This window comes from Triturus cristatus, chromosome 2_2 (assembly GCF_964204655.1).
Source record: "Triturus cristatus chromosome 2_2, aTriCri1.1, whole genome shotgun sequence".
Classification (NCBI taxonomy): Eukaryota; Metazoa; Chordata; class Amphibia; order Caudata; family Salamandridae; genus Triturus; species Triturus cristatus.
In genome coordinates this window covers 913,433,420-913,457,322 of record NC_140582.1, presented here as the reverse complement: position 1 = coordinate 913,457,322, position 23,903 = coordinate 913,433,420, and the positions used below count along the sequence as shown (strand labels likewise).

The window sequence follows — 23,903 nt, the reverse complement described above, 5'->3', positions numbered from 1 at the left end:
TTATACATATTTTCTGGGATACCCGAAAGCCTTATGTGGGCAAGCTCTCACTCAGCTGTTCAACCCTCAGTGCTGTCTTTGATGTAACATGGGCTGTGTGTTTTGTTTTAATTTTTTTGTTTAAAATGTTTCTTTTTGCCTCCAGGCTGCCTCACCAGGTCCATTCCACTACTGTCTCCAAGAGGGTGTAGGGGGCAGCATCACTGGCTATAGAGAGGCAGATCTACCGAGTCTCAATCAATTCAAGTCCAGAGTTACCCAGCCCTCCACAAAGGGTTCTAGTCTTCTTCAGAGTAAAGCAAAAACCGTCTTCTCTCTGTACCCCCCCCCCCCTGCAAATGTTTTAAAGTAGGGATGAGTAGTTCCAGAAGGTAAGACTCTCTGTCCAATCCTAGGGTGACACATCATCACAACATCAACATACATGTAATTAAGGAGCTGCCTCAGAGAATTATGAACAGCTTGAAGTGCCCTAAGTGGTGTAGGTATAGCAGGTATACCAAATGTAACATTACATTTTCACATAGGATACTTGTTTTCTATAAAATTGGTGCATTAACCCAGTCTCTAGTTCTAACTGTGGTGAAACTGTACTCTGACGCAGCTGTCACATAAGGTACAATACAGTACACATATTTTTCAGTAAATTACCACAGACATACATTCTAAAACTGAAGGCCCACTCATATCATAAGGCTGGCACAGGTCAGCACCAATCTATGAAGGAATGCTTCTGCAACAGGCTCCCTGGAGAAGATACCGGGTTGAGTGCGCAAGTGTTCACATGCAACCAGCCCATAGCCTCTTACCCCAGCTGCACAGAAGAGGGACTTATCTGAAAAGACAGACACTGGTGGCTACACTCCAAATGCAGTTTAACACAGCTTACAGGTAGTGACACAGCAGAAATACAAAAACTGGGTAATCCAAAAAGCAAACATCCAGGAAGGTTAGACGGGTCAGAACCTATTTCTCAAAGAACCAACTTTTTGCAGTCAAGCCCTAGTACCAAATGATTTCGATAATTGAGTTTTGAATTTTTGAATCCTTCTTCATTTTTTTTTTTCTTAATAAATGCTCTTATCATCAGAAGTACACATTTATCTGGGAGTTTGAACCCTAAATGGGTAATGGGAACCCTGGTGCTCATGCAGCTCCAAGTGAAACAGAAGTTCCAGAGCTCAGCAGCTTTAACAGGCTGCATTATCGACCGAGGCTTCCAAATGCGTCCAAATGGGCATCATAGCTTTGGGATATATCGATCAGGGCTTCAATAAAATACACAAGCAAACAATCATGCACATGAAAGCAGTGCTAATCAAGCCTTAAGGATACAATAGGCTCTACTAACCTGTAATGTATTTTGTCTACGGAAACAAAAGATGTTTATCATTTTTATGTTTTCTCCATGTAGTAGAATACTCTATTTTCGTACTATTATTTACAGTGATACTCAACAAAACAGCGTTTTAAGAGAAGCGAACTGTAATTCAGGGAACTCTAACACAGTGATCCAAGTGTAATAAAAATAATGTAACCTGAAAAACAAGATTCCCATAATCTATATATTACGTAACCTGCAGAATTGAGGTTGAATGTAGCAGACATCCCTAGTAATCGTTGGCAGCAATGCAAACATTGATTCCACCCTTGAGATTCCCACTTAAGAATATAATAACGTGTTCATAAGCGTTTTACATTTCAAAGTGCATTTAGCACTGATACAGTTCAAATGACAAACTTTGAAATGTTTGCTGTTTGAACATCTATGAACATAACAGTATACATGACTGATCTATTCAGTCTAGTATGGGAATTTGGAATTCCAGAAAATTGAGATTTTATTCATTAAGACAACGCTAGGCAGCACATTCAGACACCACTGGCCTTACCTGACGCAGGCCCGTCACCTGACTCAATCACTATCGTATAGAGGATGTCGATAGTGCTGAACACGTCTCTTTCTTTTGGGGTAATCTGAAAGTATTTTTTTTTATATTAAAGTTCTTTAGCAGGATCAATATTTGATGACTCGAAAAACCACCTCTGGGCAAACGTTGCAGGCTGAATGTCATCTGTTCCCGTGGAGCTGAGCGCTGCGTTTCTGTAATGGTAGCTTCACGCCTTGCTAAGCCCTGGGGACAGAGCCCTCGTGATTCATGGCCAGCACGCCGCCTTGGGTGCTGGAATCCTGCTGCCCTCAGCGTGGCATACATTGCTGTCATTCAAAAGCAACAAATGCTGCATTATTTGGGAGAAGCCCCTGGTTTGAAAAGGAATTTGCTATCAGAAGATGGCGTAGTGCTAGGGAGCGAAAGAACAGATATTCCTTCCTGTCCTTCTCCGGCAAGTTAAGGGGTCTCTCTCTTTTAATGAAACTAAAGTAACCGAATGCAATGAAGGCTCACAAGGAAAGCATGCTGTGTAGAAACAAAAAAATGGTCAGACATGGTTAGCAGTGGTCTGCGGCCACGATAATAATAAAACACAGTTGGGATACTAAGGAAAGGCAGGTGTATTTTCCAATTATTACCTTCTAAGCGCCAAACAGCACCAAAAGGCTGGAGAACTGCACTGTATACATTTCAGCTATTCACAAAGGGGAATACACGGGCTTATAGGGGCAGAGGCATACATTTATAATTGGACCTTACTGCAAGAAAGTCTGTAATAATCATAAGCTTACGCTCATTGCTAGTGGGTATATTATCAAAAAGGAGGAACCACTATATAAGCTAATAATGTCAACATATTTGCAGAGACGTAGCTAGATGATAGTAATGCCAACCAAAGTGCACACCCACGCTTCGTGGATCCGCATGAGTGATTTAATTAAACTACCTGAGATTTACATATCAGACAGTTGGACGTTTCCCTGGCCACATCCCAGATATGGCAAATAGTGAAAATGCAAAAGCATTAGCAGACGCAGGCATAAGAATGGCTGATCGAAGCTTGCTGTCAATGCTCCTCATTTTAACATTTCTGACGGAACCAATGTTTTTTTAAACATCTCTATATCAGAAGATAAACCTGGGTACTTATTAATGACCTGGTTTGCGTCATGCTAGCATCACACAACGTGGTACATGTGCAACACAAACATGAAGTGAAAGGTATGAAGCCACGCGAGGCCACTTTGGGTGGCCCTGAGTGGATCCATAAATCTGGAGTGAAAAAACGCAGTGCAAATTGCTACGTTGCCTAACTCTGCCCTGGGAAGGCATTCCATGGGCTTTGTGTAGATGTTCTTATGCACCTCCCATGGTTTTTGACACATTCCCAGATTTACCAGAACTGGTAAACCTGGGAATGAGCCAAAAAGATATGCCTTCCGAGGGAAGGCATAGCAAGGAGAAATATATTTATTTGTCCTTGTTACTTCCTCTTTCTATATGTGTTGCATTCTGCCTCTCGGGATTGTTTTTGTGCAGGAAGGTAAGCCATCCTGCACAAAAACAATCCTACATGCACCAGAGGCCCCCCCACACCATGATATAAGGGTGCCTTGTTGGCGCTAGGCTGCCACAAGTGCGCCAGGGCATGGGAAAAGGCAGGAATGTGCCATATTGACTTAAATACCTCAAATTCCTCCACTTTCCCCGTCAAGTAGTGCAGCGTAGTAAGGTGAATCACTGCGCTGCATGATAAGTTAGTAAATAGAGCCCCTGGCTTGCTTAAGTAGGTCTCTCCTACACGAATAGACAATAATTATGGCTGCATAAGATACAATTTAGTTTATAGCAATTTTCAAGGATCAATATCAAACTTTGGGTGGATTGTGTTTGAGCAGATTCTTACTGCTCTGTTGATAGATTCCATAATGAAGTCAAACAGATCTAAAGAGTATGCCGAGGAAGCTGTTAAGTACACAAGAGGTTTTGTATCATCAACGTACTTGTATGCCAAGAATTGATGGTCTGTGCACATAGGGGTATATTCACAAGAACATGTGATAACTACCGCAAGAGTAGCGTAACGCAACTCTCAACATCGCAGCCTATCGTGGGAAAATTACGCCGTGCCAACCAAGTATTCACAACGCGGTGGTAGCATACGATAGTCACCAGATAACATGTCAAATGTCAGCGTTAAAATCAACACCACGCCGCAAAAATGCGAATGCAAAAAATCATGCGATGAGGCCAATCGCGGTACAAAAAGTAGCGAAAACCAGCCACAGGTTTGCAAATCCCACGCGTCTGGTGGGAAAATGCACCATAAAAACCACAGAAACAACACACCAGAAACAAGCTAAAGCACGTAGCAACATGCATGCACCCTGACCCAGCGCAGAGGGCAACACAAACTCCACAACCCCCACACACCACCACCAAGGAACAACGGGGACGGGAACTGCTGAGGAGAAGAGGGAGAGGAAGACTGGGTGCAGTCCACAGAAAAACCAGATCAGCGTCACGGAGGTGACAGAACACTACCAGCAACTGACCCACAAGTAGACCACCTGGAATGCAGTCGGAGTGCCGAGGAGGCCAAGAGGCACTGGCATGATGTGACAACCTAAACCAGGCACAAACCTGCTGCCAACAGGAAGGCTGCAACGGCGACAGGAGGTGGCAGTCCAGCGCCACAGGAGGAGCTGGAGGAAATCAGTGTGGAGACGGTACAAGGAGTAGGGTGTACGGACACAGCTCGAGAGGACCTGACACAACATGAACAGGGTGAGTAACGACCAGAGACTGGGGGGACGGGGGAAGATGGGCACAATGGCACACATGTACAACGAGGTGCAGCACACTGCACACCCACAATAATCCAGGATCATGCCCCTGATCCCCTTGGCACACTGCAGCACACACACATAGCAAGAACAGCACACCCACATTGACGACAACATGGCACAATGAGCAAAGCCGACACCGCAGAACAGAGGACGTAACTGGCTCCGCACATGCACAGAAACATGCCTACTACATCTGACAGAGTTGGAAACTGTGAAATGGAAATGTACGCGTACAACCTCACATCCGTCATGTAGTTCAAATGTACACTGTCCTGCAGAAGAATCCAGCACCTCCCAAACAGTCACACTGTACATTGTCATACAGTCTGCATGTAAACCAGTACAATGTGCCAACATACATATCAACACAATGTCAACATGCATCTCCCCTTCACATTGCCGAGGGGCACACAACACCTCCAGCAGAGCACAGAAGACAACACATCTGTGATGCCGGAGAGGACCACCACACCTTCGACACTGACGCCCTGCACCAGCCCATGGATATCCCATGCAACCCACCACAAGGACACGGGCAGCCAAGCTACTTAGAGGAGAACACAGAGCCTGCAACAGACCACACAGCAGGAAGCACCCGCAAGCACAGCCGGCTCACAACACTTCACCCACCCACACATGGCACCCCAATGCCATGTGTCAGCACGCCAAAAGGAGGTGGCCCAACAGGTGTGGATGGGCTCCGAACCCATGGAATGTGAACTAGATCACATACGTTGGTGTCTGTTAGATCTGGGGGGGTCTCTAGTTGGCAGGGGTAGGTACCACTGTTCAAATAGGGACCCTTGCTTCTAGTCAGGGTAAGGGGGGATACACTCTTTAGAAAAACCCTGCTCACCCCCTTGGTAGCTTGGCACAAGCAGACAGGCTTATCAAAGGCAATGTGTAAAGTATTTGTACCAACACCCACAGTAACACAGTGAAAACACCACAAATGGACACCACAGCAGTGTAGATAAATAAAGTACTTTTATATAAACTACACAAGACCAAAACGACAAAAATCCAACATACACAGTTCAAGAATATGGTTTCTAAAGACTTCTTAGCTTAGCGACAAAATAATCCACATTAGCGTTGATTTTAGCCGACAGTACCTGGTGATGCGATAAAAGTTCCTAGCGGTGCTCAGGCGTCGAAAAACAAGCAACAGCGTCAGTCCTGGGGAGGCGATGCGGCAACCCCGCTGCACGCAGCGGGCATGTGCGACGAATCCGGTCTGTATGGGGAGTGAGGCAATACTTGTATGGATTCCAAGGCGTAGCTTCTCCGGTAGAAATTTACTCACAAAGGCACGATGCGACGAAATACGGCCCGCTAATGAGCAGTGCGCCGATCTTCGATGGCTCTGCGACGATGTTCGCAGCGACGAAATGCGACCCGCTAACGAGCGGTGCGACGATCTCACTCAGCGGTGGCAGGCTCTGCGACGATACTCGCAGCGACGGGAATCTTCCCGCTCCGTGGGCAATGCACTCCGAAGATAAAAGCGGCGTTGACGTTGCAGCGGCGACAGGCGCTGCGACGATCTTCACGGCAACGGAAATTTTCTCGCTAAGCTGGCGGTGCGTGAAAAAGTTGCAGATCTTTTACTTCTTTTCTCTTGGTCAGCTTTCCAACAGCAGGCACAACTTCCAAAGGCCCCACAATTGGATCAAGCACTCTAGGAAGAGCAGACCTCACACAGCAGAGTTCAGGGGGAAGCTGGGGGTGAAGTCCTTTTGTTCCTGTGACTTCTTAACAGGAGGCCAGCTCTACTCAGGCCCTTGGAGATTCCTTCAAGCCAGGGGACACAGCACACAGCAAAGTCCTTCCCCTCTCCTTGGCAGCAAAGCAACTGCAGGTCAGCCTTACAGCAGGTCAGTCCTTCTTCTTCAGTCTTCCAGCTTTCTCCTTGGCAGAGGTTCCTTCTTGATTCCAGAATGATCTCATTTCTTGGGATCAGGGTCCCAATATTTATACCCCAAAATCCTTTGTCCTCTGAGGGCAGAGGGGCCTTTGCCCAGTCCAAACCAGTTCTGGAACACTCTGTTTACATGACTCCTTCTTTCCTTTCACAGTGCAGGGCAGAAACATCAGACGCCCCCCTAGGAGGTGGAGCCAGCATTGTGGAGGGAAAGCACAGCCCTGGAGCACTTTGTTGACATGATTCCTCTCTCCTTTCACAGTGCAGGGCAGAGACATCAGACGCACCACAGGAGGTGGAGCCAGTACTGTGGGGGGCAGGCACTGACCTATTCAGGTTCCAGGTCCAACTCCTCCCTCCCATTTAGAAGCAGATCTCTCTATTCATCCCTGTGCTGACTCACCCTGTCTCTGGGAATTTCCCAGCCCCTGTCACTCAAACTCCAGACAAGAAATACACAACCTAGCAGAGGCAGGTTTGAATGGTTAGACAAGAAAATACCTACTTTCTAAGAGTGGTATTTTCAAACACAGAATGTTAAAACCAACTTCACTAAAAGATATATTTTATCATTCTGAGTTCAGGCATACTAAACTCGAATTTTTACCATGTTCCCTGAGTCAGTTAGGATTATAGGATGTAATAATCAAACTGCCCATTCTTGCCTATGGGCAATAGATAGCCTTGCAATAGTGAAAAACGAAAATGGCTTTAATTCACTATTAGGACATGCCACACACACTAGGGCATGTCCTACCTTATACTTACAATGCACCCTGCCCTTCGGCCTTCCATAGTGGTGTCTGATATGAAGAAAAGGGAAGGTTTAGGGACTGGCAAGTGGGTGCACTTGGTCAGTCAGCATGGCAGTCAGAGACTGCACACAGGCTCTGCAATGGCAGACCTGAGACACACTTTTATAGGCTGCTTCTGTGGGTGGCACAACCAGTGCTGCAAGCCCACCAGCAGCATTTGACTTACAAGCCCTGGGCACACATGGTGCACTGTACCAGGGTCTGACAGGTAAATCAAATAACCCAATCATGGAGTCACTAATCAGTATATCAATTTAACATAGGGAGAGCATATGCACTTTAGCACTGATCAGCAGTGGTAAAGTGCCCAGAGTCCTATTGCCAACAACCACGGGTCAGGAAAAATAAAGGAGGAAGAAGCAAAAAGTTTGGAGATAACCCTGCAAAAAGGGCCATTTCCATCAGTGTCTATTACCCTTCAGGGACCACCTACACCCACACTGCCATATAGACACATGCAGATGCACATTCACAGTACACAACCATGCCCAGGGGCCCGCACATATCAGTCACACACCCACGTTGGCTCTGTGTACTACGGCCCAGGCCACTCCCCTTACGAATTGAGTGGGTGACGACAAAGCTACATGTCCAAGCTCAAACCCGATGCCTGCGGTGACATGCCTGCATCCGCTGTACACAGCACAATGTAATATCATAGGGCCCTGGGCCCTCATGCATACAACAAGACCACAGGGACACATGCAGATATTATGTTGAACTGGCTACTGGCACGTGAACCCGGCCCCTTTATTGGCAGGGCCACATTTACAGTGACGCCTGTGCTGGATGTGTGTGGGGTGGGTGCAAGCCAGCCCTCAGGGAGTTGTTTAGCTGGCAACAAATACAACAGTTAACACAATGAATACGTAAACAGACAACACCAGTATCCCAGGGACAACTGCAGAGCATCATGGCGGTAGCCTGAGCAAGTCCAGAGGGCACACAATGAGCAAACAGAAGTGTCCGTGAGTTGCATCACACTGAGGTCTGGGCACTACAGCTGAGCGCGCCCATGTGAAGAAAAAGTCTTGGATTGTGTCCCTTCGAGATATTCCTGATGCAGATGCAGTGGGGTGTGTAATACCTGCATCATCTTCTTCATCATCGTCCTAGGTCTCCCACACTGCTTGAGGTGACATCGCTGCGCAACCTCTCCACAGCACAAAACTTAATCAGTAACGGACGGCTTGCGGTGCACTGAGTCAGTGGCACCTTGAGTGCCTAGCAGGGTATCAGTCTGATGATGGCATCCACGACAGGTGTGAGCAACTCCATAAGTCTGTCAGGGCCACCGTTTCGATTCTGGCAGATGGCGGTTGGAAGTGGTCCTGGCGGTGGTGGCGTGTGCCTCCTGCGGTGATGCGACGTCCAGGCCGGTCAGGACTCGATTTGGTTTATGAGCCCTGGTGGACCTCAGTTGAGGCCAGAGGCAGTGGACAGCGCAAGGCCACAGACACCTGGCGTCGATTATCCTAAGTTCATCATCTCAGAGGCCATCCAGTATCTCAGAAGAAGGAGTCCCGGACCTGACCAGCACAGAGTTAGTGGCCCCGGATGCACAGCGGCTGGCACAGGCACCCTGCCACGGGACGGTGACTTCCGGTGCACTGAGGTAGGTCCACGCACAGTGAGCGGGTCCTCATCAATGTCGAAGATGAATGTGGCGGAGTCTTGCGGGGGACAGATGAAGGTATCCTCCAGGGCATGATGCGTAAGGTCTGATGTTATCCAGAAGCAGCAAATGGTGGAGTGGAAAGCGACAGCCTCGTTTTCACCACCAATTCGGTATCAGCTACATGAGGGTGAAAACTAGCCCCTAGTCCATAGACTCAGATGCCACAAATGTACGACCAGACAGTGTCCATGAATGTCGGGGAACAGACTTAGTGGCACCGGTGCTGAGAGGGGATGCAGTCTGCGATGATGCCGGTACACTGATATGAACTCCGCAATCGCTAAATCAAGACTCTGTGACCTACTGGACCACAGTGTATGCCGGAGGCAGCGGTCAGCCGTGGCCCACACCCACCTGCTGTTGGCTCACGATGCACAGAGTTTGTGACACCAGGGCAGTTGTCCGTAGTGTTTGATCACCTCCGTAACGATGATCCAATTCCCTCCGGACTGCAACGCGTCATCCTCTTACACCTCACCTTGCCTGCGATGATATGTATTCTGCCTTTGAATAATCGATGTTCAGTTCCAATTCTGTGACCTATTCTTGCGCAGTGTTGGCCGAGGGCAGTAGTCTGCGTAGGCCCACAGACACGTATGGTTGTAATGCTCTGTACATATTTGGTGGCACCACATCGAAGGGAGTATAGTGACATGAACTCTGCCTTAAATAATGTTCACTGCCATGGTGCAATCAAGACTCAGTTCCAAATGTGTGACCTACTTGACCATGGTGTAGTCCGGAGTCTGCAGTAGAGTACGTCAATGAGAAAGGAGTAATGCGGGTCTGTGTCGTGGAGGCCGTGATGGTCTGAGAGGCTGTCAGGGTCGCGGGCCTTGGGCTTGGAGCTTGCACCGGTGCGTGGTGGGCCCTCCTTGACACACGCCGGTGCCAGAAGGTGATCAGTGTGGCCTGGCTGCGCAGGGGCGGGCCTGACGGTTTCGGGGTCCAGCGGGCTGGGTTACGGCAGATGCACAGGATTGCAGGCAACTCCGCCCAGGAGGACGGCGTCGGCATTGTGGTGAGGTGAGAGGCGCCGCCCTGGCAGAGATGTTGGGCTTTTTGGAAGAGGACCACGTGCAGGGCTATGTGCTTTTTATTCACACCCCTACGCTGGCCTGGCGTAAGCTGGGCCAATCCACTCTGCTCACGCTTACGGGGGGGACGTAACAGTCAACTTTTCCGCGAACTCCCCCACTGGCTGGGGTGACATGGTTGCGTCCACTATCCACTACACTCCATACACCAGAGGTGTGTGTCACCATGGATATGGGTGTGTTCGTCATACTGCGGTCTGTCCAGCACATCTCCGCCACTCTTGGCATTGTGTACTTTCCCAATCATGGTTCTCCTGCATTCTTCACACATGCCAGGTTACCACCCCTCCCCACATTGGGCTAGTGTGTGTCTGAGGTGCCATGCAGTTGATGGCTCATGTTCACGGCTTGCCCAGGTTGACATTGTGAGTTGTTCTGTCGTGTCTGGTGGGTGGGCATGTTGTTTTGCATGTTGATTGTGATTTTGTGATGTGAGCATTGCCAGGGTTGTGAGTTGCATGGTTGTGGAGTTGAGGTGAGTGGGGTGTTCATTTGGAACTTGCCAGGGGGCTGTGCATTTCCCTTGGTGCCATCCTGGGAACGCTGGTTGCTGCTGGACTGTCGGAGGATGAAGGGGCCATGCACAGTGGCTGGGTATTCGGAGGCGACATTGGTGGAGGTTCCACGGTGTTCGGATGTTGCCTGTACATTGATGTGAGACGTGTGCTTTCTGTTGCGGTGATTGTGTGCTGTGTCAGCAGGGGGCACAGATATGACATGTGTGCTGTGGATTGCCCCAACACGTGCGTGCATCCAGCTATGGCGTATGGTCCTTGCTTTGTCTCCAGTGGATCCTGCGCATTGTGTTGGACGTATAGGGACTGGGGTACCAGGCTGATGGTGATGTCCAGGACAGGTGTGAGGGACTTGGATGTGGCTGGCTGTGAGACTCCTCCACCTCTGACGGGTGTTGGGTCGGGGGTACCATGGGCCAACAGGTGCAGCACAGCCAGCAGCTTTGTGTGGGGTGGGTTGTTGGTTGTCTGCTGTGTTGTTGCCGTCGGCCTGTTGGGCGTTGTTGGTCAGGATGCGTAGGATGGTTGTCCTTCGGGCCTGTAGTGGGCAATGACATTGTCAGGTGTTGGGTCTGTGAGGCTGGTGCGTTTCCTGGGGGTCTGCTGTCTTTGTCTGCGCAGCCTCTGTGGTGGTCCGGGGGGGGTTTCCTGGTGGGTGTTGTGGCCCTCTTGGATGTCCGGGCCGCATGTCCAGTGGCTCCGTGGCATCTGTTGCCCTTCCGATGTGGCTGTGGGCTGTGCTCCCTTTTGTGGTGCAGGCTGTGGTCCGACTTTGCATCTGGTCAGAGCAGGTGTTATTTTCCTGCTGCTAACGCGCCTTATTGCCTGTTTTGTGTTCTTATCGCAGTTCTGGCTAGTTGTTGTGAAAGTAGTGGAGTGGTGTTGACGCGGCTTTTTGCGCGGGAACACCTACTCTGCATCTCATTAGCGATAGCTGCTGGGGTCATCTGTGGTGATGTTTTTTGCTGCTGCTATCGCGGTGGTGCTGTGGGCTGTTAACACCAGCTTGTGATTAGGGCGATAAGTTTATCGCAACTTTGGCTGAGATAACGTGCTGTTAACTCGGCGATAGATCCTTGTGAATATCCCCCATACGCATTAAAAAAATATGAGCTTCAGTGCTAAATATTGTGGCCTCCCAACATTCAGTGGGGTGAATTCACAGAAGGGAAGTGACGAAGCATACATGTTTTCCGCTAGCCTGCTTCAATTGGGGGAAGAATCCAAAATACCCGGATGAGCTGGATGGATCATGAATACTACATGATCAACTGTATGGACTGTGGAACGATACGATACATCTCTAAGAAGCAGGATGGGCGCATATTCAGACCTCGGATCTGCAAGTACAGATTCTGTGGCCAAGCCTGAAACCAGCTCGTGCAGGGGTCTGGCGATTGGCACTTTCATGGAAGGACTGCGGCTGGTGTATACCTGCACGTTAGCTCAATAAGACAGAAAAAGGTGGTTTACAAAATAAAGTTTAAAGTGTAAGAGGCCATCGAGTTCAGTCCGTTACTCTGTATGTTTTCCATGATATGGGCCTCCATAGACATCGGTTCGATTGAGCTGTTATGCACTCTATACATATGTAGGTTCACTGAAACACGTTATGTGACTGTGGTGGGAATCCTCAAAACTGGGACCTTCACATACCCGCTGGGGACCTCTGCTCGCGGTCCTGTTGCTGGTGTTGCTGACGCTGTTCCGGGGTGCCTTCTCTCAGTGTGTCTCCCCGCCGCTGTTGCCATCTCTCGCGGCCGGAGACTACAGCCCCCAGAGTGCCTTGCGGGCACCCACGCCATTCACGCGCCCGGAGGCGCATAAAGGAGCGCCGATACTCCTGCATCGCGGGACGCGCGCGGGCGACGCCGGGAGAAGCCCGGGACAAGGGCGGGACCGTCTGTGGCCGTCCGGGGCCGAAGGAGGCCGGGCTGGGCCATCCCTCGTGAGTTCTATCACAAGTAAGAAAAGTGTTTGCGATAGTGAATGTGGACATGGACACATATACGACACGCTGCATATTGTAAATAAGCACCTAAATCTAGGTGAGACATTGACTGCTAGGAGGCCACTTGTGCTAACATTATGGCAAGTAAGGTTAAAACCCGAGCGGCTAGGGCGAAATGCAATTCCTCGACCCTGCGCAAGTTGCAAACACCAGAAATAGGTATAATTCCATCTCCAGCCTCAAAGCCTACGGCCATTGATCGCATGCTGCAGTAAGCTATTGGGGCTGTATCATGCGAAATTGAGCGAACAGAGAGACGCTTGTCCCTAATCCCTCAGCCTGACTCCCCTACTCTATCACTTGGTCCAGCAAGCGAAGTCATGACTATCTCTCCCTTTTGTTCTCCACAAATCCTGGACTCAGATCTCCCATGTGCGCAGCCGGATACTGGGATAAATACGGGGGTATCAGACTTTAATAACTCACCCCAAAGGATTGGGACACGGAAGGTATACCAAAAAAACCGGAAAGTGAGGAAAAGTAGACCCAGTATTCCCCTAAATGAAATAAGTAGTAAAGAAGGGACGAGCATGCAGACAAGGTGGCCCAGAAATCAGTTCCACCTCTATGGGCGATGCAGATTGTGTTAGACCTACAAAACTATCTGGAATCATTTATTGTAACCCAAATAAAACCTCTGGCTAGTAGGCTGGACAAAATCCTAAATGAGATAAAAAATAGAAGTAGGATTTTGGGAGATACAGGGGTACAGCATACTTGTATATTAACGCATGATACCAACATAGGCCCACAACCGGCTACTCAACCGATGGGGCAGAATGTTGGTCAATCTCAAGGGAGTTTTGCCCCGGAAGTAATGATCCACTCGGCACAACAGGATAAAGCCCTCACTTTAAATACTAGGGCACCACTGAATGACCAGAGCCCACCCGAGCAAATGCCACCAGTACCACAAATTACAAAACAGCATTGAATAGAAAGGGCGCAATCACCAAAGCAGCTCAATGTGGACGTCCCTCTGACGCCACCCAGGGCCCTGCCGACAATTAATCTCCCACCGGAAGCCTCCCCTTATGTTATAGTGCTTGCAGGAGCACCAGAATTAAGGGGCGACCAGAATGAGACACATGTAGACTTACACAATAAGGTCACACATTGGCTTCATATCAATAAACCTTTGACTAGTAATGATAACGCTAGTGGGGAAATACTACATGTCAGAAGGGTAGACTGGGTAGGCATTAGACGCAAGGACATTGCGGGTAACTGTATTATAGTTAACTTTAGGGACAAAAGAATCGTGGAACACATTATGTCGTTTGGGTCAGTTAATCACTTTAGTGGCATACAATCATTGCCACTGGGCTATTTTTATCCCAGGCACGTAGCACCCTATGAAACCTCATCAGTGGGGAGATACAAGGAGAGACCCAATAATTACAGGGCCCAGGGGTATGTTGGCGACGGCCCTAGTGCAAGGAACCCTGGACCCTTAAGCTGGCGAAATAGGTTTAGCCCCCTGACATCGCTTGAGGAGAATGATTGACTCAATAGCTCCTTACCTACAGCAGATCCCTGGCATAGACGGAAAAAGAGGAATATGATCCCTGAGGAATCACAAGAGGCAGCAATAGAGATAATACAAACAAACACCTTATTAACCCTCCGGCAACGGGAGAAGGCTGAAATCCCTTGTAATTGTAGGGGGGAGAGCCTCGGTAACTCCTCAATACAGCTAACCGCACCAGGGGGGGGAGATACCTTAGCTTTGAGTAACACAAGGGAAAAGAGCAGCGTGCACATACCACGGGGCAGTGGAATAGCACTAGGAATAACGACGGAATTGTCAAATATATCACCTAACCTGGCAGGCATAGCTGGCACACACAAAATTTCGGGTGGGATACAACTCATCTCTTGGAATATAGCCGGTTTGGCAAACAAATTCAATAACTGTGAGTGGAGGCAGTACATAAATCAGTTTCAATTAATTAGCCTCCAGGAGACTTGGGTGGTTGACAACAGTCTCTTTCAAATGCCTGGGTACAAATGCTTTTTTGTCCACGCCCAAAAATCAAGATCAGGCAGAGCTAGGGGTGGCCTGTCCATATATGTGGACCTAAATCTACAGGGATTATGGACAGGTACGAACTGGTCCTCGCAGAACCTTCAGGCCATACGGTTCAAGGGTAAAGGGCTAAAGTTGATCCTGTTTAATGCCTATAATAATGGGCCCCCAGGGGATAATAATTAATTTCCCCTGGAATTGGATCATAGGTTGACCCAAGAGATGGAAGCAAGCAAGGGGGCACCAGCCCCTGCTATTCTAGTTATGGGCGATTTTAACTGCCACCTTTGCCCGGCTTTACTTCCCACTGATGCCGACTGGTCCCATTGCCCAGTTAAAAACGGACCCCACTTTTGCCACACTCAGGAAGGCTTGGCTTCAACCAAGGTTTTAGATACTCATGATTTGGTGCACACCATGAATATGATGGCTTTGGACAAAGATGGGCTGCTCCCCCCCACCTTCAAGGGTCGAGGCTGTTCGTCATTTATTGACTACATTGTTTTATCTAGCCCCCTAAAACATAGGGTCATAGCCGCAGGGATTGAATGGAGTCCTTTTAGTGACCACAATCCTGTGGTACTGGAGCTTTTTTTTCAGCCCAAGTCTGGCAGGGAACAGTCGGGTGGCATCCATCAGAGAGCAACAGACCAGGGGAGGCGGCTTAGGTGGACAAAGATAGATGGGGAACATTTCTATAAATCCCTTATGGACAGAGGGAAAACCTTCATTGATGACTGTCTGGATTCTACAGTGGAGGGGTCATTGTTAATTGAAGCATTTGGGCAGATAACTAACCTGGTGGATGGGCTCTTAAAAACTAGTGCCCCAAAAAGAACTGATTGCCCGAGATGGTTCGATGGGGACTGTTCCCGCGCCTTAAGGGACCTTAAAGGTAGTCTTAAGGAAAGGCCAAGGGATAAACAAAAAGTAGCTCAGTGTAGACTGAGGTACAAGAAAGAGATTAAGAGAAGGAAGGCAATTTTACAGGGCGACGCATGGGCTGACTTAAGAGAGGCCGCAGAAAGGAGAGATATCACTGAGTTCTGGAGAATAATCAATAAACCCTGTTTCCAGGATAAGAATGCACCAGTGATTGGGACAAATATTCTCCCGGACCAGTGGCTTACACATTTTAAGGGACTGTACAATTATGGCACAGTACCCAGTTTAGAGGAGGGAGGGACAACCAAGCTGGGGCAGGACGTTTATTTCACTCTAAAAGAAATCACAGTGGGAATCGAGGGTCTGACAAAAAACAAGGCCCCTGGTCCGGATGGGACACCTCCAAATTTGTTCCTGAGCAATATTGAGCTATGGGCCCCAATACTTACGAGAGTGATAAATGCGGCCATTAGGCTGGACCTCCCCCGAACTTGGTCAACGGCCATAATCGTCCCGATTTTTAAAAAGGGGAACAGGGATAGCCCGCAATGCTACCGCCCAATCTCATTCATTGATGTGTCAGCCAAAATACTGGGCCGGGTAATTCTGAACCGCCTGACTGAGTGGACCGAGGAGAATAATATTATCTCGGACACGCAGTACGGCTTTAGAACAGGGAGATCCACAAGCGATCAATGTTTGAACCTGTATATGCTTGTAGCGAAATATACCAAAGCCAGCAATGAAGCCATTTATCTGGGGTTCATGGACTTGGCAGCCGCTTTTGACCATGGAAATCGGGACAAACTGTGGTCTATGATGGCACATTTGGGGATTGACCTGGGATTGATTAACATCTTGAGGGAATTACACAGGGACACCTCAGCAAGAGTACGCTACAACATGGATGGAGGGCTGACGGAATCCTTCCCATGTACTAGCGGGGTGAGGCAAGGTTGTATTTTGGCCCCCTTTTTATTCTCACTCTATATTAACAACTTAGAGAAGTACCTGACCAATTTAAAAACTGATTGTCCATGCGTAGGATCGCGTCCCATCCCAGTTCTTCTTTACGCTGATGACGCGGTCCTACTTGCACGTACCCCTAAGAGCTTACAGCTGCTAATAGATGGTTTTGTAAAATTCATGGCAAACTTAGATTTATCAGTGAACTTGGGCAAGTCATATGTGATGCTGGCTGGTAATAAACCCTGTAATAATTTTTCTTATAAAATAGGTAGCCATACATTAGAAAGAGTTCAGGCCTTTTCGTACTTGGGCCTATTGTTCGATGGCTCCTTGCAATTTAAACCCCTGGTTGAGGAACGCTGTTGCAAGTTGATATCCTCCAACGGTGCTATCGCAGGTTATGGGCGTAGAGTGGGCCGATGGTCCCCCGAGCAAAGTATTAATCTTTATGGAGTGATTTGCTGCTCCAAGGCCATCTATGGCGCAGAAGTGTGGGGATTTGTAAACATTCAGCAGTTACAGAGGGAGGAAAATAAAATTCTACGCTCAATTTTGAAGATTCCTCAGAGCACCCCTGCTGTAATAGCCCACAGAGAGCTAGGGAGGCCATATTTGGAAGATTTGGTCAAACTCAGACCCATTCTGGCATGGATGAGATCCTGGCTTAATCCTGAGGTGGCCTTAAGCAGACAAATTATAAATGACTGCCTGGGAAGGGATAGAAGCTTGAGTATACCATGGCTGAAATATGTACTGACCAGTCTGGAAAATCTTGGCCGCAAGGATCTCTTTTTAAATCCAACGAGAATTGTGTCACAAGATAAATTGATTATAAAGAGATTATTCTTGGCCCAGAGATGCAAAAGCAGAGCAGAGGCTGAAGGGATTAAAAGCACCATGAACGCCCATAGCCTGGTAAAAAATAGTGAAGGGATGGAGCCGTATTTGTATCTCATGCATAACGCCCAGGATAGATTTTTAATGGTGCGTTTTAGGCTCAATCTTTTATCTCATTTACTGGCTGATCCACCAAGTTTTACTTCATCGATTGAGCAGAAGGGTGCCTGCGGCTGCAACAATAGGTCTCTGCAGGACACCCTTCCTTTTGTACTTTTGTGTCCTTTTTATTCAATGCCTAGGCGCAGATTCCTAGTAAGAATCCTAAAGCAAGCGAAATTTGCACACGCTAAAGATGCATTAACTTTTTTGCAAAAAGCGGCCGACCCCTTGACACTTTGTAGTATCATGAATTTTATCAGAGTTGCGGTACGACTAAGGGCGACTAGAGAACCAACTTGATTGTTTTAAAAAAATAAATAAATGAAATGCGTTGTTTAGTTCTCTTTCTACTAAATGTGTAATTGCAGTCAGGTTTCTGGATAATGATTTAATTGTATTTTTAACTGTTTGTACTTGTGTGCTTTTATGATGTTTTTTAATCATCGAATAAAGAAATACTGACTGACTGACTGTGGTGGTGCATTACCCCAGTTTAAAGGCCTGATTTTCGGATTTCAATATACTTGGAGACTGGAACATTTTTTCGAATTTTATCATTGCAATAGGAAGAATTACCCAGATTTGGACTAAAGTACAGCACATGAAGTATTGTTATTGTTGGACCTGGATTTGCAGTACCCGCATGCTGGAAATGGGGAGTTGTAAAACGCAAATAAAGGTACTTTAATTGAAGAGGGATACAGCCCATTTAAGGATTGTCTAATCAATGAATTCAGGCTTTCATCAAAGAAAATATCAATGGCAGTGAAAAAGCTACATCGAACTGTTCCGTGTTTACAAATATTATGCAAACAGGACCTGGTAGATCCTTCATGGCTACTTGGTGAGTGCACTATAGGCCACCTGGTCAATTCTGGGCTGATAGAACTAGTAAGTTATGACCAATGCTTCTTCCTCAACTTAAATGGGGAGAATTTGCTCAGAGACGCAACAGTAACAGAGACTTTCTGGCATAGTTATTTATTGTGGTTGTGTTTTATGACATGCTTTCACCACAAGTACGCACACTAAAAAAAAGCCACACTATAATTTTGAAAGGTTAGTCGTTTGAACCAGTTTTAGAGCAGCATAATTCACAATAAATTAATGAGTAAAATGGTAACAAGAGTTTAGCAGATGGGTTCCGCCCACATAGTACCGCAAAGTTTTCGCGTTTAACTACCTGGATTTTGGACTTTTACTGTGAGTGAGTTTCCCTACCTGCGTCTCACTCACAGTAAATTCACACTAATTTGACTGAGCTTGCTAACCACAGGCTCTACCTTAAAAAAATGCTGCTGTTATGCCACTAGTGTACAAGGTTCTTTGTTGGTTACACATGGATACTTGAGGACATATGTACGCACATGTTCAGGCTGCACAAGTAAGACTACCATCTTGCTCATCCCAGCATCTGGGCACAAGTAGCCTGTCACAGAAGGTAATCTTCAGGGATTGGTCCAGGCCCGGGATAGGCCTCATCATGTAAGTGTACAATCATAGTGTAAGTCTGTGATACTTACACTCTGTACACTTTATGGGCAAAATCTGCCCTAAAGTACAGTTTTGCACTACTTACACCTAGAGGGTCCAGCGAGGAACCAATCTGGGGAAAAACATCCACCCGAGTGTCAATACAGTCCCTAACATCTCCAAAACACAGCTTATGGCACTGTACGATTTTTCTTAGTTACCTGGCTCAGCTCAGTCTCAGAGTCCAGGCCATTGTCCCCCTTACTGTGCCAAGTGAATTACTATGCTCCTGAGCAGAAGGATCAAAGACCTCTGCACACAATTGAGCAATGAACAGTGCTTGGCCTATGTTGTGGGAAAGGATGTGATGGGGAGGATATCTACATCTGTTAATCAGCTTATCACAGTACACCTGGGTGGGGACAGCTGAGGACCACTGGAACAATGGATTAAGGCCAGCCCCCTGGAGCCAACAAAGGAAGGGGCTCATCTTTAAGATTTGGTGGAAAAGGATCATGAAGCTGTGTAAGTTAGTGCAGAGCTGAGGCTCTCAGGGGAGCTCATTTGACAGACACTTGAAATCCTCACATTGGATTGTCTCAGAATGCTTTGCGGAGGGTTAGGAGGGGGGTGAACTTATAATGTGGCATCCTTGGATTGGCCAGGGGTACCTAGATCATTCCGCTCTGCTTAAAAGCCTCATATACAAGGAAGAGACTGATGAGAAAACCCTGGACCTCGGAGCAATGACAGCAAAAGGAAGTCCAGGTGGGAGGAGAAGCCACCTGATGCCCTACAATGATTGGCTGAAGACTTTGACTCTAGCTGACCCCCATGACTAGGATGGGTTTCTCCAGAGCCAGTGGTCTTGGCCCTCTTATGTCCCCTGAGGAACAGTTGGGAAAATGGACCTGCTGGTGGACCCAGGATCATTCCGGACCATCTGTAGAACTGGCACTTGACTCCACAGTCCAACCGGTGCCCTTCAAGAAGCCAGGATGATATGGGACAGGGACAGTATGACAGGGAGGGTGTTTTGCTGGCTGTTTGCAGAGGGCCACTGTGCAAGATGACCCCATCAGCAGAAGGAGAGCACCAGGAGCCAGAGAGTGGTCTTGCGCACAGAGCCAGAAAGACCAACGTCCCACAAAAAGTGCTCTTTAAAAGGCCAGGAGGCCTGAGGAAAATTTTCCTGGTGGCTAGGGTGGTACTAGGATCAAATGAGCTAAAGATCTTGAAGGTCAGCCAACGGGGCCTGAGAAACAGGCCTGAGAATTCTGGCTCTCTGACATAAGAAAAAGAGAAAATTGAGCACATAGCTCTCTGCAGTGCTTCCTAAAATATCTACAGTGTGGGCCAAGGCCCAGGGGCTTGTGTATATTGAGTAATTGTCTGCATGGTTGAGAGGGGGCATGTGTGTGGGCTCCAAACAGAGCACAACGTTGCGCTCGAGGTGCTCCCATCGCACCGGGGGCTGGCTCAACAATCACGGGTTCCATTGACTCTATCCCCGGGCCGCTAGGAGACAAAGGAGGCCATAATGAGAGAAGCAGGTCATGTGGGGTGCTCATCCGCCCCAGTGCCAGTGTCTGGGAGGGCAGGAGCTGGTGTTCCTGCCACCCTGCAGAGCGCTAATGGGAGGTTTTACAGCGGGGTGGGAAAAGACGGGAAGGAGCAGCACAAGGGGGTTGTTGGCTCCAGCCCTTTGCATGGAGCCAGCTGGGCCTGCAGGGGTATTGAGGCTCACCTCACAGCCCCCGCAGAGTGCGCAGGTGCTCCTATGTCCTTCTGGTGGGACTGGGCACTTGTTCCATAAGAATAAAAGACTGCAGCACAAGGCTGTAGAAGGGAGATTGCCACCTTTTGCTGCTCATGCCTTTTTATCCCAATCCAATAATCTTTATTGTTCAGTTATTCAAAATTTAAAATTTGTTATAAAGTCACAATTTTTGAGCATCATGAAATAAAATCTGGGATTTTGCAAATGGTTGTGCAATCGTTCTTCATTAGTTGTAAAAGTTTTAAAGTGCCTAAGCACCAATACCAGATTAAAAGGAATATACTATGTGCATGATGAAACATGATGTGTTGCTAGTACAAGTACTCAATGAGACAAGGCTGAATGCATTGGCTTGGTATCAAGACCATCACACGAGAGATACTAGACCAAGAAAGAAAGAAGACAGGGCATACACATAATGGGTTTGACATTGCAAATACTCAGCAAAAAGTGCTTAGTGATTTAACTTGTTTTTCATTTCATCATACAGGGAGTACTAGGCAACGTAGAGGAAGAGAAAGACTACAGTGGATAAAACATAATAGCTTTAGTTGTGCAAATACTCTGGAAAAAGGTGCTTAGTGCTTTAACTTGGTTTAATTTCATAATGCCGGGGATACTGGGCCAAAGAGAGGAAGACGACTGGTCATAAGGAGTCACTATAGTTAGTTCGAAAAACAACAGGAAGCGCATACAGATTACTAATAGGTGTTCAGTGACCTGCAAATAAGTGCTTGGTATCAAGTGCCTTTCAATTCTAGTTCAATGACTACTAGACTAGAGGACTATCAATCAATTTGCAGACAGTACCAACTCATTCAAAAATAAGAGTTCCTTTGTAATTCTGTCTTTGCTAGTTTTGACCCTGCGATGCACATAAACTTAAGGAATTTCCCCCAGAACACCAAGTCCTCTCCTTGAAGGCAGGCTATGATCTCTTGCCGGCACATGCATATTCTGTTCCTAATAAAGTACTGTCTCAGCAGGCCTTCCCGTTCCGTCATTAGAGCGGGGCAGGTACAGGCGATGTTGCAAATGTCTTCCTAAGAGTAGTTGTAGAGCCCACATGAGATCTCAGCAGAAGATCTCCTCCAAACAGGGGAATTAAAGCGGGATTGGAGATCGCCTAGCCAAAGATTCAGCAGCTTGAGCTTGGACTTAAATCCAAACAGTTCCTCTAAATGATATTGGGGTTTTAGGAGTCCGTATGAGCCTATTATCTGTCAAGCATTAGATCTATTGGACAGCGAAGCTTTATTGATAATGGTTGAGATCTTTATCCCAGTTGAATTTTGGACTCTATTAAAATCTTGTTGTGAAAGGATTAAGGCCCAAAGTTCCTCTTCCTTAAAGGTGGTTAAAGCCAGGTTTAAGTAGTCATGAGCCAGTGTGTTTCTTGGGTTACTTAACGCCTTCCACACAATGCTATCTGGGATCATTTTTTAGCTCATAACAGCATTTCAAATAGGCACCCAGGCTGAGGCCTGGTGAAGAAGGATGAACACACCTTGGTGTGTTCTTGTTATGGCATTATTGATTATTTTGTTGGCTCTTCCTCTCAGTGCCTCAGCTCCGTACGTGAGAGAGGGAACGTGTTTGCCAGTCATACCTTGAGGGAGTAGCTGGAGAGAAATTCTTTTAAAAGAGATCCTTAAGGAGCAGAAAGTGGAAGTTAGAGTGTTATTTCTCCTTTGTATCACACTGCACTGTTTGGTGAAAGCACCTCTTGAATCAAAGATTACGCCTAGATATTTCTACTCAGACACGGAGTCCAAGGCTGTCCTGTCGAGATGGGAAATTTGCGGCGGACATCTTCTTGTATTTACTAATATTATTTTTGTTTTGTTAAGATTCACTCGTAGCATGTGATTTGCAGAATTCAGTGTGGTTGCATTAAGTAAATGCTATCGGCCGGAACCTTGTGTAACTGTTCAGGACAACATCGTCTGTATGCAGCATATGAGAAGCGCTTAATGTGGGGAAATGAAAGTTGAAGCGATATAAAGCTGTTGTCAGCTCTGCTAGGTACAAGTTGAAGAGAAACAGAGCCGAGACACATCCTTGTTCAAGGCCGTTGTTTGTAGGTATTTTTGTTTTTAGACCGATGCGCCTTTACCCAGTCTTACCCTTGTCCATGTATCGGTGTACAACAGTTGAACGGCTTTTAGCAGCAGAGGAGAAATTCCCCAGCTTTGGAGCTTGGACTACAAGATGCTACAATGTACTGCATCAAAGGCAGAGCTAAAGTCTACATAACACAGTTGTAGATTTGTGGAGGAGTGCCTGGGTTGCGCAGATAGCAGGGCAAGCATTCAGATGTTAGTGGTTGTGTCTGTTCTCTTGGTGAACCCGGTCTGCTTCACCAGCACCAATGAGCCTGTTTTAGCCCAGACTATCAACTCAGCAAGCAGACATTTGTCAAAATATTTTGCCTCCCTGTCCAATAAGGTGATCAACTGGTAGTTGGAAGGTAGCGTGGTCTTCCCTACTGTATAGATTGGGTCCAAGATTGATCCCCGCCAGCTGTCTGGACTTACCTGGTTATTGAGAACATGGTTGTATAAGGAGGATAGATGTTTGGCCCAATTATGGGGATTCTGTTTGAAGATTGCCTGCGGTAAGCCTTTGGTGCCCGGGGCACCATTGCGACAGATGGTGGTGATATTTTTCTACATCGCTACCGAAGAAATAGAACGTACTGGACATACCACCTCCAGGCTTGAAGGCCCTGTTTCATGATACCCCTGTGATGATTCTGGGCCCCCATATGTTTTCATTAGATAAATGTTCCAGGTGGCTTCCAACATGTTTGAGGTTGAGGGGGGCAACCGCGGGCCTGTGGCATGATTCACCAATCACCAAAACGTTCCGGTGTTGTTTCTTCTGAAGGCTGAGAAATTTTGCATCAGTACAAGTCTGCCTCTGACTTTGCTGGCTCCCATGTGGCTTTTTTGTATAGTGATCTAAACTTCGGTAGGGTTTCA

At 47.4% G+C, this 23,903-nt stretch overlaps 1 long non-coding RNA gene across 1 annotated transcript in view; it reads left to right on the top strand.

The window, feature by feature from the left end:
• Positions 1-23,903, top strand: part of LOC146862931 (uncharacterized) — a 320,288-nt gene that overhangs the window by 200,503 nt on the left and 95,882 nt on the right. The gene's annotated exons all lie outside the window — the stretch shown is intronic.